Raw genomic sequence first — 14591 nt, 5'->3', positions numbered from 1 at the left:
TTTAAATACAAATATGCATAAAATAAGTATATAATAATACATTCATTCTAAAAATTTGGTAAATACAAAAAAGTTAGATATATTGCATAAGGATTAATCTTTTATGTCACTCAAATAGAAATACATAGAAAATTATAATAAAATATTTATAACAGTGTTGTATTAGTTAATAAGCATGAAACAATCTATATGACGCTTTTAATTTTTTTATTAAGAAACAATATACACATGTTTATAAATACATTTATACATTTACGTATACAAACAAACTGATATCTAAATATTAGTTATTTAAATGGTAAAATTGTATAAAAACTTAACTATGAAAAATAATAAAGCACACTTTAAATAAATTTCATAGAAAAATGTATATAAAAAAAATTTCTATTATATTATCTTAATATTATTAAAAAATAAAACTAATTATTAATAAAGTATTCATAGTAGTGTATAGCATAGTATAGTAGTGTATATGTACTGAGAAATCTATGTGATATTAAAATTATGTACTTATAAGAAACTATAAATACTTTAGTAACAGTAATTTTACTTTTATAATACAAACAAATAAATACCTAAGTTCAAAAATAACAAATTTATAATAACAATGTAAATAGGAAATCAAATAATATTTTAATAATATTAATAAAAATATTTTTTACGAAATTCATCTTTTTCTTAAAAAATATTGCAAAATTAAATTAAATTATTAAAGCAGATTCGCGCATAGCGCGAGTAAAAAATCTAGTATACTATAATAATCGATTGCTATTTACTTTTAATTTTGAATTAATTTATAATTTGTATGCATTATTTATAATAATAATAATATTATATTACTTTAATTATAAATATGATTTTATATATGTTATATCCAATCGGTTTTGTTATTTTTACGGTCGATTTAGTTAACATTTGGATAAATTGGATTGCATCTCTAAATTCAACTGTAATATTTTTATTCTATCTATATTAAAATTTTGATTAATTTCTTGTATCTATTTAGGTGGTTGTTGTCTTAAAAATGTAAATATAATTTATGAAGATTATATATAACTTAAGATATATTGTGTTTATAACGATAATATTCTGAAGTCTCATGCATATATTTTAAATTATAACAGTTGGTTAATATTTTATTTTCATTTTTAATATATTTTGAGTTGTCCAATGATTTATATTTATAAAATAAATTACTATTTGATATCCTCAAATAACCCAAGAAGTGCATTACTCTCTCAAATAAGAGGTTCAGTTGTAGTACTTAGGGATCGAATCCACAAGGAGCTAGGAAACCTAATAAATCTAATCAGAATTGTTAAGCTAGGTTGTTTAATGATTTAAATGAAAAGTTACAAGTTTGCGAGCAAGTAATTGCTCGATTGATTGATTGGAGTTTTGATACTTCAATGGAAATATCTAGACTTAGGGTTTTTATTCAGGTAATTAGGATTATAATACTACAGATGTCTAATAAGTTGTATGCATGATATTATAGAGCTCAACACTTAATAACAAACCATTAGGCTTTCGCTTTCTAGTTTTGTCTATTGACCAGTGTCGATCGATTATTCTATAGGACTATCCATCGATACACTTGTTGAAACGTCGACCGATTATTCGATAGGAATATCGATTGATGCTTTTGGTCAAACATTAATGCGCGGATTGAATATGCTCACTAAGCTTCCTAGAATCAGCTCTCGCCTATTCTAGCAATATTAACTCAGTTAGGATGGATTCAGAGTGAGATGCAAGCTATTGCTTATGTCTACAATTCCTAAGGCAAGTTCTTGGTAGCTAATCTAGAAACAAGCATTAATGACAATTCTAATGATGAATATCACACCTTAGCAATCTATAGTTGGGGCTAATCTCTCATAACCTATTTAAACCCTAAAATCTAACAAGAGAACTACTCATACATGACCAAACAATTCATAACAGCAATAAGGTATACAAACTGCATAGATAAATAGATAAATATCAATAGAGTTCCAATCACAAATCTCTTTGAATCTTCTCTCTAATTTACTAAAAATCCTAGAAAACCTTTGTTGTAAAATCAGTAAAACAAAAAAGCACACTTTGCCTCTAACATTTTGGCAAAGCTTATATAATTAGGTTAAAACTCGCCGGGGGTAATCTTGTAAATTGGTGAAGACTTGGGCTCAAAGTCAGCTGAGACCAAACGGGCTTTCTGCGCGCTTCGCTGTCGATCGATGTCAAGATGTGAACATCGATTGATTATTCCTCTTCAATGTCAACTGATGGTCGAGCTCGATGGTCATCTCGGGTGCTTGCTCCAAATATCTCAAAAATGCTCCAAAATCATCAATTTCCTTCAAATCACTAATGATTCTATAAATATTCTAAATTGACTCTATAATATAAGTTAAAACACTTATAAACCATGGGTAAAAGTGGGTCAAATCCATGGTCTATCCCTATTCTTATAAAATTATATATTCTTATCGTAGTTAAATCTATGATTTTAGTATAAGTTGGATTAGTCGAGTCACTCATGTTGTGAGTATATTGAGTTACATGTATTTTTTCAAATTCAAAATGAAGTATAATTATTTTTTATTATAATTAAGTCAAATAAAATTAAATTTATTTATCGTTTAAATGTGCATGTATATTCATAATATTTATCAAATTATATCTTGACGTTTTTTAAAAAAATATTAGAAAATAAAACGATGATCAATAAGAAGTTACATGTATAAGTAGCTGATACATTTTTGGAAGCTCATGAACGCATATCAATATTTACAATAATTAAAATATTTTATAAATTCTAAATAACTTTATTTATTTGATTTATTGAGTGGAAACTGAAATTTATTTTAAATAATCTCAAAAATGAGAATTCAAATTTGCTTTGGTATTTTTATTATGGTTCTATTAAGTTCCACAAAACAAATTACTTTAATAATGATAAAATATAATATATCTAACTCATTAAACTATTTTGTAACTATTTGATCAAACGATGTCATTCTTAAAATTTATTTTTAGTTTCTTTTAATATCTCTTAAATATAAGCAGTAAAAAATTGTGATTGTATTTGAAAATAATATTATATAAGTAAAATATAATTTATCGATTATTTTCAGTAATTGAAATATATTATAGTCAACTAATTATAAACTATTTTTATTCAATTAAACGTATATCAATTTATGTTACTTAATTATTTTATGTAATCATCTAAGAAAATAGATAGATATATAAAAATATTTCTATTACTTTGAATTTTTTTGTATTGTTTAAAATTGTGTTTTATAAGAAACAATATATCGTTTTCTAATATCAAGATTATCTGTGTAAATTTTTTTTATTGAAATCACATTACATACAAATGTATATTTTTCATCTAAGAAAATATAGATATAAATAAAGTCTTTATTACTCCAAAAGTATATTTTATGTTATTTAAAAATATTTTTTAAATGTAATGTTATGTGAACTTTCTTTTTTTTATGAAATCATACTATATATACATATATTTTAGTTTTTCAATTTGTATTTTTTTTTAACTTTATGAAAAATTTCCTTTTTTATTATATGTATATGTTTTTTGAAAATTTTTAAAAAGGAAACTAAATAAAATAAATAAACAATAGTATTTTTAATTCATTAAGGGTATCAATGTAATCAACCATCATGAGAGTTAACGTAAGAACGACACATAAGAAACTGACTTCTCAAATAATATTATAGAGATTTAATGTACATGCAATCATTGTTCATGAAATTGTTGTCTCAATAAATTTAAAATTATTATGAAAGAAAAAGATACATAGAAGCTATTTAAGCAATACATGTTTACTGCATAATCCTAGAGCTAAACATGTTTGTTTGTTACTCGGCTTATACTCGTTTGCTCCATACTGTCTTGAAAAATCAAGTATTTGGCAATTCTAAGCGGATAACAAGTCAAAAAATCTTACTACTTGCAAAAAAAAAGAGGCAAATAACAAGTGTGTTATATTTCTGAATACTTGTCCCGTAACTTATTTATTACTTGTTCGGTTACATATTATTCGTTACTCATTCTAAAAAATATTTATTAACTGTTTAAAAGTACTTGTACCTACTAACATAGTACCTATTAATCCTTGAAAATACTTGTTACCAATATAAAAAATATTTGTTACATATATTTTGATTTCAAGTACTTACATGTAATCAAATACTCTTGACAAATACTAGATTTTGGCAAGTAACAAATCAAATCAAGTAATTTGAAATTACTAATTTTGGAATTTTCTGTATAATAATTATTTATTTCCAGCAAGAAAATACAAGTATCAAATCAAAAATTTTGAATATCTTTGGAAAATAACATGTTGTGGTTTGATATTCCCAATATAATAATAAAATTCCTCTATATGTAATGACATAAATATTCCTTATAATCTGATGTTAGAAATTTAAATTATATATTATTTAAATGATTTCAAATCTAAAAATCAAACAAATAAGTGTAATACGTGTGATTGTTTTTCATATTTATGTAATTAAGAATAAACTAGTAATCTTCGTGAAGTAAAATGTGTTTAGTTCAACAATGCAAAAAATAGTATGATGTATAAGCTTCAAACTGAAGGAACAAATTTGAGGAAACTAATTAGATTATAAACAGAGAACAATGAAAATTAATCAGCAAAGAGAAAGAAAAACAGATAAAAACAACAAAAACACACAGAAAATCACTAAGATGAAGAGAACTTTTGAAAGTGGATGGAAATCTGCTAAAGACTAGGTTGTTAACAAAGCTGCAGTCAAAAAGTTGTTAGCCACGGAAGTACTTACAAGTAATCAAATACTCTTAACTATTTGTGAAAGTTGTTACTTATATTGCTATTTTTTTTTCTCAAGTTTATCTTTGATTTTGCTATAAATTTTCTTTAATTTTATTATTTCATTAAGACAGAAAGAAAAAAAGACAGAAATTAATCACATTTACTTAATACGCATTATATTTTTTTTTTAACTTAATTCTTGAAAGTAGTTTTTACTGAAGTTGAACTTCAACTTCATCCCTTCTTCTTTCCACCATCTTCTTTCTTTCCTCTATTACCATTTCTTCCTTCATATTTCTTGGAATTACGATTACGATCCCTATACGCATGTTGGCTCTCCACACATATAGCTTCTTTGTTAGCACAAAAAACTTTTCTAACAAGCTCCCACAAGTTCATTCTCACGTTGACCTTTTTTTTTATTTTTCTCTTTGTAGTTTATTTTTCGCTGAGTTATTATCTATCTATTTATAACCTAAGAAATTTCCATTAATGTATTGCTTCAGTTTCAAGTAATATACTTTTCATTTCGTATGTTTACACTAACCAGGTTAATTAGTCTCTTTTAACCTGTTTGAATTATAGTTGTTAACTAAAGAGTTTGAACCTGTTTTTTTTTTTATAACTGCATATTTCCATTGTTAAATTTACAACAACAAAATTTAATGTTAGTTTTAATAAACCTATATATAATTTTTTTGTACCCAATCTATAAAACTCAGATTTTTTCTATGATAATATAAGTCAATAATTCTTATTTATTTTAATATATATATATATATATTTCATAGACTTGTCTATCTATTTATAACATAAGTACTTTCCATTAATGTATTGCTTCATTTTCAAGTAATATACTTTCCATTTCATTTGTTTACACTAATCAAGTTCTACTTCATGCTAAATTAGTCTCTTTTAATTTAAAATACCTGAAAATAATTATAGTTGTTAACTAAAGACTTGAACCTGTTTTTTTTTGGCTAATTCATAACTGCATTTTCCATTGTTAAATTTACAACAACAAAATTTAATGTTAGTTTTAATAAACATATATATAATTTTTTGTACCCAATCTATAAAACTAGATTTTTTCTATGCTAATATAAGTGAATAAAACATAAGGTCCTTCCTAGCTCTGAGCTGTCTGAATGAAACATGTAGATTATAACTGAAAAGGTTTACATTAGCATTTGAACAAAAGAGAGTACTTTCAATTATTATGTAAGTATTTAATGTACATGAAATCATTGTTCATGGAATTGTTGTCTCAATAAATTATTATGAAAGAAAAAGATACATAGAAGCTAGTTAAGCAATACATGTTTACTGCATAATCCTAGAGCTGAACATGTTTACTCGTTACTCAGCTTATACTCATTTGCTCCATACCGTCTTGAAAAATCAAGTATTTGGCAATTAAAATCGGATAACAAGTCAATAAAACTTACTACTTGCAAAAAGAGGCAAATAACAAATATGTTATATTTCTGAATACTTGTCCCGTAACTTATTTCATTACTTGTTCTGTTACATATTATTCTTTACTCATTCTAAAAAATATTTATTAACTGTTTAAAAGTACTTGTACCTACTAACATAGTACCTATTAATCCTTGAAAATACTTGTTACCAATATAAAAAATATTTGTTACATATATTTTGATTTCAAGTACTTACATGTAATCAAATACTCTTGACAAATACTAGATTTTGGCAAGTAACAAATCAAATCAAGTAATTTGAAATTACTAATTTTGGAATTTTTGTAGAATAAATATTTACTTCAAGCAAGAAAATACAAGTATCAAATCAATTTTTTTTATATCTTTTGAAAATAACATGTTGTGCTTTGATATTCCCAATATAATAATAAAATATTCCTCTATATGTAATGATCATAAATATTCCTTATAATCTGATGTTAGAAATGTAAATTATATATTATTTAAATTATTTTAAATCTAAAAGTCAAACAAATAAGTGTAATACATGTGTAATTTTTTATTTATTTTTAATTAAGAATAAACTAGTAATTCTTCATGAAGTAAAGTTTTTTTGTTCAACAATGAAAAAAATAGTATGATGTATAAGCTTCAAACTGAAGTAACACATTTGTAGAAACTAATTAGATTATAAAGAGAGATATAATACAATGAAAATTAATCTGCAAGGAGAAGGAAAAACAGATAAAAAGACACAGAAACACACAGAAAATCACTAAGATGAAGAGAACTTTTGAAAGTGGATGGAAATTTGCTAAAGACCAAGTTGTTAACAAAGCTGCAGTCAAAAAGTTGTTAGCCAAGGAAGTACTTACAAGTAATCAAATACTCTTAACTATTTGTGAAAGTTGTTACTTATATTGCTTTTTTTTTTACTTCTTACTTTTATTTTCTCAAGTTTATCTTTGATTTTGCTATAATTTTTTTAAATTTTTTTAATTTTATACTTAGCTTTTTATATATTTTTTGTTTAATAGTGATGATAAGCATAGACTAATTGATGATTTGTTTTAATTTTAACATTTTTGTTATAATTTAAAGATGATATGAATATCTAACTACATAAATACTTTCATTATTATAATATATTCACGATATTAATTGACTATTTCAAAATCAAAATGTATTTTTTATTTACTCTCTACATGTCTTAGTGGACTCATATCGCTTATGATCATGCTCATCTGCCTCTTCTAATATATTTTGGACTCATATCGCTTCTGATCATGCTCATCTGCCTCTTCTTATATATTTATATCATAGTTTAAACACTAATTTTATTATAAACTTAATAATTGATTTTTATTAATATCTATTGTGAAAGTTTAGGAGCCACCTATTGCTCATTAATGCTTATTTGCAAAGGTTTATGCAGATCAAATACATACACTCGTAACAAAATAACCTCAAGCCATCATTTAAAACAAAACATATAAAATTTGGATTGGAATAATCAACATATGTATTGTTATATTTGAAAGGGGTCATACGTGCATAATCAGGTAACCTCTCTATAATGGCTATGAATTTCTTTAGACTCAGGCAGGGGCGGAGGTAGAGCCAGCAAGGGGGTGGCATGTGCCCCCCATGGATTTTTTTTTTAAAGTTTTTCTTTCGTATTTATAATAAATTTTGGAGAAATTAGATAAATTTGTCCCTCATAAAATCTCAAACCTAGAGTTAAAATGTATTTCATTTCTAAAATTTAAAATTTTGCCTCCCATAGTAAAACTTTCTAGATCCGCCACTGGACTCAGGTATGGATCTCCTGCGATCTCACTTCCCACTTTCAGCAACGAACCATGGTGATGACCAGTGGAGTCTGTATCATAACCACTCTCCTCATCTTCTTCATCAACCCTCTCAAGAAAGCATGTGAGCATCCTATAGACAGTATCCACATGACCACATCGTACATGGACTCTTCCCTTCCTACAAAAGGTAAAAGCAGATCATCAAGTCTCATGCTCTCTAACTGCTGACCTACTCTACGTTCTAGCTCAGGCAGATCTCTATATCTAATGTAATTGTGATCTTTAACATTCCAAGGAGGAAACTGAGAGGGGTGATTGATCCTTTCTCGTCACTCGGAAAAAGAGTTACACTGACTTAAACGATCTCCCTCTTCTCCTGACAGTTCTATCAACAACCCTTTATTGATTCTTGAGTGTAAGGCATCAGAGAAGCAATGATACTATCGGACTGGACACCTGTTCTCGCCATCACGGACCAACTCTTGTGTAAATATTAATACCAAGAGCAGAGAGTTTTTGGATCCACCACTCAAGACAGTCTCTCCCCTTGAGCTCCTCTGATAAACCTGATACTAACTGCTCCCTACATGCATTCATGGATATAGCCTCCATGCAGCTATCAGAAACCTTGTGCCTCTCGCATGAGGTTAACACTTGAAATGATTTCTTGAGGTTGTAGAAAGCTCTCTTGTCGAGGTAGTTTGCTTCTTCACAGCCATAGTTTGCTTCTTCCATATAGACCGTAGATGAAGCAATTTTTATCCTCTGCTTTCCTTCTATGTTCTGTTTTTTCACCATAAACGTCTCTTTTTTTTTTAAGTAGATCATGATTCAAACTTTATAGTTATGAACATCATTGCTTAATAATCGATTGAACAATGCTGCTCCTAACTCGTCTACGGTTTTAAATTCTCTCCCAGGCACGTTGCTCTAGAAAAGTTCTTATCCGGTTGACTTTTGCATTCGCAACCTTTATCCAGCGGTTACTTACCTGTTATGGTCTAGATCTACTGAAAAGTCCCTCTGTTTTTTCAAATTGTTCCCCGAATTGGGTTTACCCGCCAGTTGCTTGACTGCTCTGGTTCTTTATCCCCCGGGTTCTTCCCCCGACCCGGGTCGGAGGGACCACCTCCGCCTTTCCTTCCCACCGGAAGCCTCCCCGGAAGTACCATGACGAACCCCAACAAGCTCGTAACTCCTCACCGCTTCTCTGCCGCTGCAAGAGGTGAGTCTTAGCAGTGACCGCTGGACTGCAACAAGCTTCTTCAACCTTTTGAAACTTTATCACTTCCATCCTGTGGCTACGGGAGTTTTTTACGAAACCTGTTGGGATTTGCTAACTTTGCTGCAAAGTGTATTCCACATCTCGCTCACTATACCTTCAGACAGACAGATTTGGAACCTTGCTAACATACCCTCTGGACAAACCAAAGCCAGCGACTGAATCTTAGAAGAGCGCTACCAAAGATACTTCAAAATGCATCGCCGCTTATCCTCAGTTGAGAAGGGAAAGACGGTGGCCCTTGAGCACCGCCCTGCGCCTAGGGTTGGACGAGTTCGGGTTTCCGAACCTAGCAACCAGGTTGACACTTGAAGACATGCTCTCACTCTGATCGGAAGAGTGACGAACCCTTCGGTTCAAAAAGTCTGGTCCTTAATTCCTTTTTTTTACTGACCACTGGAAGGCTGATATCTCCCCTGTTGGATCAGACCTTGGAATGGGTATGTTCCAGTTTCAGTTTGAGAGGGAATCGGATCTGCTTGCGGTCCTTGACAAACGACCGTACCATTACGCTCGCTGGATGGTTATCTTGCAAAGATGGGAACCTACTATCTCCCCTGACTTCCCTTCGATGATTCCATTTTGGATTAAGATCCAAGGAGTTCCGATTCACTTGTGGTCGGAGGAAATTGCTCGGAACATTGGTAACGATATTGGGACGTTTGAAGTGGCTGAGATCACGGCGCAGACGTTCCGTATGAGAGTCCACATAAACGGCAGGTTACCACTCATAAAGGCCTCAGTGGTAGAGTACCCAAATGGTGATGAACTTGATGCTACACTGGTGTATGAAAAGCTGGAAAAACATTGTTTGCATTGTGGAAAACTTGATCACGAAATCCGAGACTGTCTGGAAGCTAAACATCAAAAGAAGGCCATGCTTACAGGGCATGAGGAAGCTCAAAAAAGACTTGCTTCTGTCACTAATAAGGATCCTCCTACACATTTGGATCATAAATCATCTGGTGGTCCTAGAAGACACTCACCTCAGAGAGAATCCCGCTATAAACCTTACTCTCGTTCCCTACACTCCAACTCCAGAGAGCTAACCTCCCACTCCTATCGTCGGGGGCAATATGATGATGATAGGCAGGGTAACAATAGATATGAAAGGGAGTATTATCGCAGCAGGGAGGAGAGGAATTACCGTCACAGGAAACAACCTGTTCATCAAGTTCGAGATACTTTCAGTGGGGTTTCCCACACATAGGCCTATCAGTATGGGAATGAAAGAACAAGGACCCCAGTTCGTGATGGAGGAAGGGGGTTTCCCCGTTCCCCGCGAAGTCTGGCTGCACACTCTCGGGAATCTCCCCATGAGAGAGATGACTCCCCACTACCCCTGGCGGCTTTGGAGTCAGCTAGAGGAGAGGTAAGAGAAGTTATGCTTCAATACACTAGCTGTGCGGACCCTTCGGAAAGTGCAGCAAGGAGAGAAAGACTAAGGCAGGCAGAATTACAAGGTCAGCTCGAGGAATCGGCCGCTCAAATAGTTAGAGCGTCACTAGCACGTAAAGATACCGGAGGTTCAGCTACTATACCTGGCCCGAGTGCCGCACCAACGCCAACGGCTACAATGCGGATTCCAGCTCCCAAAAGATTAGGACCAAGCGCCAGCAAATCTCCTGATCTTACTGCTAGAGTCCCAATAATGGATCGTCTTGGACCATTACTCGATGAAGCTAACTCGACGGATAAAGACCCAACAGGCTCACTGGCGCAGAAGAGAAAGCCAGGAAGGCCACCGGGAAGAAGAACGACTAAGGCTAGCCCTATCCAAGGTGCTGGCTCGAAACGTCGTATTGCTAATGTAAAACCTCCATTGTGCAGGCGTAAGATCACTGGTGAAGTAGGCAAATCAGGTACATCCAAAGGACGAAAGAACACTAAGGATTCGAGTAGCGACGGGATTCCGCGGGAGCCAAAAGGCTCAGGTTCTGATAACATTCCCATTTGTAACATGATTCCACGGGCTGCTAGGCGCAGGGGGATTTTCGGGTCCCACCCAATCCCGTTTCTTAGCTGTAGTAAGCTGGAACTGTCAGGGGTTGGGGAATCCCCGGACAGTTTGGAGATTGGGAGAAATATCCAAAAAATTTGATCCGGATATTGTCTTTCTTATGGAAACTAAAAACTCCAATGAAGTCGTTCTCAAGAAGCTTGATCACCTTCAGTTTGAATGTCACCATCTAGTCCCGCCAATAGGCCACGGAGCCGGTGGCTTAGCTCTGTTCTGGAAGCCAGAACTCAACCTCCAGATTTTAGATTCCTCTCCTAATGTAATCGATACTTTTGTTGAGTTTGAAGGGAAAAAATTCTATTCTTCATTTGTGTACGGAAATACAGATAAAAAGCTCAGACGCGAGCTTTGGGATCACCTTCTCGGATTAGCCAGGAACCGGGATGATGCATGATTCGTCACAGGCGACCTTAATGACATAATGTGTGGCGATGAGAAGGACGGGGGAGTCATTAGACCGGAAGGCTCCTTTTCAGACCTAAGAACCTTTTTCTCAGAAGGTGATCTCTATGACCTCCAGCATACGAGTGATCCACTTTCTTGGAGGGGGAAGCGTGGAGACGATGTTGTACGGTGCAGGCTTGACATAGCTGCTTCCAACACCCGATGGGCGGAATGCTTTCCAGCTGCGAGATGCGAGTACCTGGGCTTTGAGGGGTCAGATCATAAACCTTTAATCTCGCTGTTTGATAGAGGTGATAAGAGACGGAGAGGGATGTTCAGGTATGACCGACGGCTATCCAAGAATGAAGAAGCTAGGAAGGTTACAACAGAGGCCTGGATAAAGGACCCTCTCTCTACTGTTGCTAAGAAACTGGCTAGTACAAGAAGTGCCATTTCAGCTTTGGAACCGAATTTAGCAGCGAAACAGCATGAACCTAATAGAGCAGAAGAAACTGGAGCTCAATGCTGCCCTATCTAGCCCAGTGGAAGACACAGCCTTGATCCAAGAGATCTCTACAACGTCAAGTTCGGCTTATGCTGCTGAGAAAGAATTTTGGAGACAACGCAGCAGGCTCCTTTGGCTCAAGCTTGGAGATAGGAACTCGGGATTCTTCCATGCGGTTACTAAGGCTAGGCGAAGAAGGAACGCGTTCTCGGTGATAGAGAAGGAAGACGGACAGATGGTCTATAAAGAAGCGGAGATAACACAAGCAATTGGTGAGTATTTTGAAAAGCTCTTTGAGTCTACCCCGGGGGAACGAGCGTATGCGGTGAATCGAGGCCTTCACCTGATCATATCCAAAGAAGATAAAGCTGCCCTAACAAGCATTCACACAGCTGAGGAGATCAAGGAGGCTGCCTTCTCTATCCATGCTGATAAAGCCCCCGGACCGGATGGATTTTCTGCGGGCTTTTTCCACACGCATTGGGAACACCTTTGCCCGGACATAGTTGCAGAGGTTCAGGAATTCTTTCATGGGGCGCCCCTCCCGGCAGATATTAATGATCCTAACATCCGGCTCATTCCTAAGATCAACAACCCACGGAAGGTATCAGACTACCGTCCAATTGCGCTCTGTAATGTCCAGTACAAAATCTACTCTAAGCTGCTTACAAGACGCCTGCAACCTATGATGGACAAGCTTATTGCGGAAAACCAGTCTTCTTTCGTGCCAGGCCGAGCAATTGGCGATAATGCGCTCATAACACATGAGGTTCTTCACTTCTTGAAGACCTCCAAAGCAGAGCAAAGGTTCGCAATGGCGGTTAAAACCGATATGAGGAAGGCCTACGACCGACTCGAATGGGACTTCATAGCTCTAGTGTTAGCTCGGTTGGGATTCCACCGAAGTCTAATCAGACTGATTATCCAGTGTATCTCTACTGTTTCATACTCCTTCCTCATTAACGGCTCGCCTAGAGGGAAGGTAGTACCGAGCAGAGGTATTCGTCAAGGCGATCCCCTCTCTCCCTACATATTTATTATGTGTAGTGAAGTCCTCTCGGGATTATGCAACAGAGCTCAAGAACAAGGTTTAATCCAAGGGATAAAAGTCGCTCGTGGCTGCCCCCGGGTGAACCATCTCCTCTCCGCAGATGATACTATGTTCTTCGTCACAGCTAATGAAAGCAATGGTGAGGCGCTTAATGCCATTCTATACTGTTATGGGGAGGCTTCGGGTCAGTCAATTAACTCGGAAAAGTCAGCTATAACCTTCTTCCGGCGAACCCCGAGTGCAATTAAAACTGCAGTCAAAAACGTGCTGCAAATTGAAAAGGAGGGAGGTGTCGGAAAATATCTCGGACTTCCTGAGCTATTTGGCCGGCGCAAACGCGATCTCTTCTCGTCCATAGTAGATCGGATCAAACAAAAAGCCCGAGGCTGGTCTACAAGGTTTCTTTCGTCGGCAGGGAAGCTGGTCATGTTACAGAGCGTGCTATCTCCAGTTCCTTCCTACTCCATGATGTGCTTCAAGCTCCCGGTGTCTCTTTGCAAGCGAATACAGTCTGTCGTCACACGGTTCTGGTGGGATAATAATGAAAATGTTAGAAAGATGGCTTGGGTTTCTTGGGACAGCATAGCAACGCCTAAGTCCACTGGAGGCTTGGGGATGAGAGACTTTCAACACTACAATGATTCTTTGCTCGCAAAGATAAGTTGGAGATTGTTAAATAGCCCGAACAGCCTTCTGGGTAAGATTTTGCAGGGGAAATATTTCCCTGATAGCAACATTCTACTGGCTTCAGAATCATCTGCTATGTCACATGGATGGCGGAGCATCCTAATAGGGCGTGATCTTCTCCTGAAGAATCTTGGCTGCTCAGTAGGTGATGGAAGATACATTGAGATATGGCGTGATCCGTGGCTTAATGCTCACAAACAGGAAAGACCCATGGGCCCTCCTACGGAACAGAGTGTGGAGCTGAGGGTGGCTGATCTAATGCTACCTGAAGAAAGGCAATGGGATCGCAGGAAAATACAGCTCTTACTCCCGGAGTACGAAGACAAGATCCTCTTCATCAAACCGAGCTTAACTGGCGCTACAGATAAGTTAATCTGGCTGGGAACGAAGAAAGGTGATTACTCTGTCAAGTCGGGATACTATGTTGCTGTTGGAGCTGAGGGAGATGGACCAGAAGCTGAAGGAGATTTTAAGTGGACAAACCATGTATGGAAGCTGGACTGTGCGCCTAAAGTGAAACTCTTCGTCTGGAAGGTTTTGAAAGGTGTGGTACCGGTAGGAGAGCGACTGCTCGAGAGGCACATTGACATCG

The sequence above is a fragment of the Brassica oleracea genome, chromosome C2 (assembly GCF_000695525.1).
Source record: "Brassica oleracea var. oleracea cultivar TO1000 chromosome C2, BOL, whole genome shotgun sequence".
Classification (NCBI taxonomy): domain Eukaryota; kingdom Viridiplantae; phylum Streptophyta; class Magnoliopsida; order Brassicales; family Brassicaceae; genus Brassica; species Brassica oleracea.
This window is presented reverse-complemented; position numbering follows the sequence as displayed.